The sequence below is a fragment of the Galeopterus variegatus genome, unplaced genomic scaffold, assembly GCF_000696425.1.
Source record: "Galeopterus variegatus unplaced genomic scaffold, G_variegatus-3.0.2 Scaffold13193, whole genome shotgun sequence".
NCBI lineage: Eukaryota > Metazoa > Chordata > Mammalia > Dermoptera > Cynocephalidae > Galeopterus > Galeopterus variegatus.
Window position 1 is genome coordinate 1 of NW_007739304.1, and position 4,671 is coordinate 4,671.

Here is a 4,671-nt window from a genome sequence, read left to right on the forward strand (position 1 = left end):
CCCTGTCATTCATTTCAAGGGCTTCTTGTTCTATAGGATCTAGAATTTGAGATTTATTAACGTTTGGTGGTGTACTTTCTTGGTTTTTTTTTTTTTGCATTTCTGGTATCTCTTTTTGGGTGTTTGTTCATTTTATTTATTTATTTTTTTTCCTTTTTTTGTCTTTTTTTCGTGACCGGCAACGGATCGCAACCCTCAGTGTCGCGCCCGTACCGGACCGGGACCGGCAACGGGATCGCAACCCTCGGCGTTGCCCCCGCACCTCGCTCAGCCAGCGAGCGGCCGGTCTGCATGTGGGATCCGAACCCTCGGCGGGAGCGCCACTGTGCTTCCCAAGCGGCGCACTATAGCAGTGCAGCACTGGGCTGGCCCAAGGGTGTTTGTTCATTTTGGCAGGGATTTTCATTCAGATCTTGGACCTCTGCAGAAAGTCTGCTCCACCCTACCAGTCCCGTAAGGTGTGTGTGNTGTGGTGGAGAGACGATCTGGGCAGGCTCCTCTTCCCTGCCCTCCTGACGCTGGCCGGGGGGCTCCCCACAAATTTTTTAAAGCACCCTCATATAAAGATTTGAAAATGAGGTCGGAGCTAAATGCTATGGACCTGTCCACTACTATTTACTGGAGATTCTATAACGACTGGTAGAATTGTGAATTTTATATATGAAAGAGACCTATAGGAGTCCCAGATCCAAATCTCTCATTCCCTAGATTTCGATCCCCAAATCAGTCCTTCATTATCCGCCAGATAATGAAGCTCAGAAAGGTACAAAACCTCTTCAAGTGTATCCACTTGAAGTGGCTGAGTAAGGCCCAGACCCCAGGGCCTGTGGTGCTCAGTCCAGGGTTCAGACTGCTACCTGGAAAAGCCCCAAATCACATCCCAGCCCTTGTTTGTAGGCGGTGTTAAAGAGAATTTACTCCCTGACCGCCCTCCCATGGAGGACAGAGGATATTGGCAAAGATTCCTCCTTGTATGTCTGCAGGCTTTGGTGAAGGTAATTGCCATGATCTCACCTGGGCCTTTCCCACAAGTTGTCTGCTATGGCCATGAATGGCATTGCCTTCGGGTTCACAGATCCCAGGGAGATGGAGTTTACATGCTTCTCTTTGTAGCATGTGTCCTGTGGCATTTACCCGCTCTCCCCACACCATCACTTTGCTCTACCTTTTAGATAGATGGGTTTCTCGGGCAGTGTCACCCAATTCAGTGAGTCTGAATTTCCACAAGCTTCTTCTCTCAGATTGAATTTGATATGTGTTCATTTGAAGAGATACTTCCACTCTTGGGGATAAAAAATAGGCTCAAGATAGCCAATATAAAGTTGTCCTTTTGTGGCTCACTCAGAAAAAAAAGTACTATTTAAAAAAATAGTTTCCCTGAATTGTAACTGTTAACTCCTTCCAGGAGGAAAGCAGAACCATAGTTATAAGCTTTAATCTCCCTCTACCCCCAAAAGAGGTTTCAGATTTGAATCTAAGTGTTGGTTTTTGCAGATTTGAATGTCATTTTTAAACTTAGGCAGAAAATTTGACTTTAATGGATATTTGTGGTGGGTCTTCTAACCAGCTGGATTTTCTCCAGATGGTGAGTTAAGACAATTCAGGGGTAGCCCATAGTTGCCTTTGGTTTTTGTCAAAAACTACATTTACAGTAATATTTTCTATCTCCAGGCAGAAACTTTGAATGATAACTTTGATGATTTTCACACTTGTGCAAAGATCCTTAAAAATTTTTGTCATCTTAGACTCTCAGATGCCATTTGAATGAATTCACTTATAGTGTGCTACATGTTTTTATAGTACTCCTGGTTCCCTCCTTTGCAAAGACAAGCAAGTTTATGACTTATGTGTTTACAGGATTTGGCCCTTACCCAAAAAGAGATTTCTTTTTTACTCTTTTGTTTGAACAGATGTGTAAACAAAAGCATTGCTGCCTCTCAGACTTCACTGTTTAAGGTTTAATGAAGAAGGAAAATAAAAGAGCACTTGATTTTTCAGGCTCTGTGGCAAACTTGGCATGATCAGGCTAATGTGAGGGCTTGTGGCCACACAGTGTGCCCACATGTGTTTTGTGAAGCTCTGTGCTATTCTCCAGGAACAAGGTGTAGACCAAAGAGCTTTCCTTTGATGGGCAGATCATTCAGTGATCTTTGAATCAGAATTTTTAATTAAGATTTCAACTCAGGCTTCTCAGTGGGTCAGAGCCATCAAGACCTTTTAATCCCTTTGAAAATCTCCTCCCTGTTTCCAATTTTCTCATGGACTAATCAAGCCTAATCATCTGGTTACAGAGAAAACTGTGGCTGTTACATGTACACTGCTCTTCGTTATGGTGTGTTCTGGAGAAACCAGCTCAGTAGCCAGATCCATTCTACACTTGCTTAATAAAAGATCTCACTAATTCCTGGGAGCCTACTGTGGGCAGGCTGCCTGTCCTGTCAGGCTGTTCTGCGTCACTGTGCACCATCCCCTCTAAGCTTCCTCTGCAGTGTGGGGGGCACAGATGAGTAGGGGAGACGGAATCAGCATAATCTGCACCAGCTCTAGATGTGTCTCCAGGAGTTAGCCTGAGGAGGTTTAGAAAAATGGCAGAGATTATTGATAGCATGGTGTTTCTCCTGCCAAAAACTAGAGACTTGGTGATTGCTTTTGAAACTCACCCTCCTGGATTGTAATGTTTGTTACAGGTTGGTGGGTGTGGGAAAGGTTCATCCCTATCAGTTTTTCCCATTTCCTGCTATTTCTACCTAGATAGGTAGATAAAGAACTGCCTATAGTTCTTTAGTAATTTATCTCCAAAATTATTTTTTACTTTGGAGAATATTGAGGGTTTTCTTTTCTTAAACATTCTCTGAACTATTCCGGTGCAGAATATTGAGGGTTTTCTTTTCTTAAACATTCTCTGAACTATTCCGGTGCAGTTTCCTAGTATGTAAAGGTAGATTCCAAATGTTGCAGAGTAATAGAAGAAAGCTAATGTAATCAATCATATGGCTGTGAGGTAGGAGGAATCTTTCTTTTTTAAGTACACTGATGTCAAAGATTGCTATCTTCAAATTTTTTAAGAGTTGGTTTTCTTTTTCTTACCCTTTTGTATTGAAAATCTATAACTCCTTTCAGTTGAGCCTTTCAATAAATAACTATTGTTTCAGTCAAAATAATGCAACTTGGCTTAATTAGTTCTGATGGCTTGAAACAGAGAGCACTTTTCTGATTCAAAGGAAAAAGAAAGTGTTATCAAAGGTCATTTGAATGTCTTATGCTATTGGTCTAAATGAAGATAAGGAACTTTTCTGCACTAACCGATATGTAAACCTAAAACTTTACAGGAAGAAGTAAGTGGACAAAATTAGGGATAGTTATTAGGTCTAGTGTGGATTCATTTGGGCTACCCTGGAAGAAGAAATTTTTCTCCACCAAAGTTCCTTCTTAGTTATATAATCCTAATGTATGTCTTTTATAACTTAAAATAATTAAGCTATCATATAACAGAATCTATACATTACATATTTTAAATAGTAATTTTTATGATATATTTTCAAACTGTTTTTATGGGTACATCAGAAAAATCAATAATGATTTGATAACTTTATCAAAATTAAGTCAAAGCAGATATTCATAAAATCTTTGAAGTGAGCCATTTCCAAGTAAAATGTTTAATCATGTATAGGTGGGAAGACTATTTTGGCCAGAATATATTAGAACAATTGCCATTTCTAGAAATAATGTATATTTTAATGTTTTAGTTGAATTAAACAATTTTTATATTCTGTTTTAATAACAATTATTTTTGTTAGTATGTTTGTTGAAAATTTTAATTATATAAGTCATAATTGGACTTACATAATTAGCCTTAGTCTATCTTTTTACCTTTTTAGACCTATTTAGCTGTGACCTGAAGGGGAAGGTTTTTCCCCCTACTTTTTCAATTCTTAACTGACTGCTCCATATAGAATGTATATGTATAAAGGAGGAAGAAGTGCTACTATTCATAAATTAGAATTATTACTTCAGTATTCTCTGATAAATTCAACTTCTTAAGTAGTCCATTTTAACTTAATTAATCTCATCAAATGTGTATTTTTAACTGTGTGTTTACATTATCTAGGAATGATTACTACATTTCTTACATATACTGAGTAGGTTTTATTTTCATTTTTTTATTTTTTTTTAATTATTTTTTATTTTTATTTTTTATTGAAACATAATCAGTAATACATATTCGTGGGGTACAGAGTTTACTAACAATACTTGTGTCCAATATGTGATGATCAAATCAGGATAATTAGCATATCATCATTACTACAGGTAATAATTCCTTACGTCCATTAACCAAATTCTTGCTGACCCCTCTCTCCCTCTCCCTTTCCCATCTCTAGTAACCACAGTTCTGAGAGAGAGAGAAAGAGAGAGAGAGAGAGAGAAAACAATCACAATAAAATTTGAACTTTCAGAAGACTTCAAACATATTTTTAAAAATTTCTAGCTTTCCTAGTTATTCTTTCTGGGACTATCAGTCTAATACAAGCTAGATTATTATAGCTTGAGGCAGCACTCTCTCTGGGGACTTTTGATTTTGGTTTGAGACACAGAAATGGAAAGACCAGTGTTGATTTCTAGGGAACGAGTTCTGGGGCACCTACTGCTGAGATCTCTTTTAATGCCCTGGGT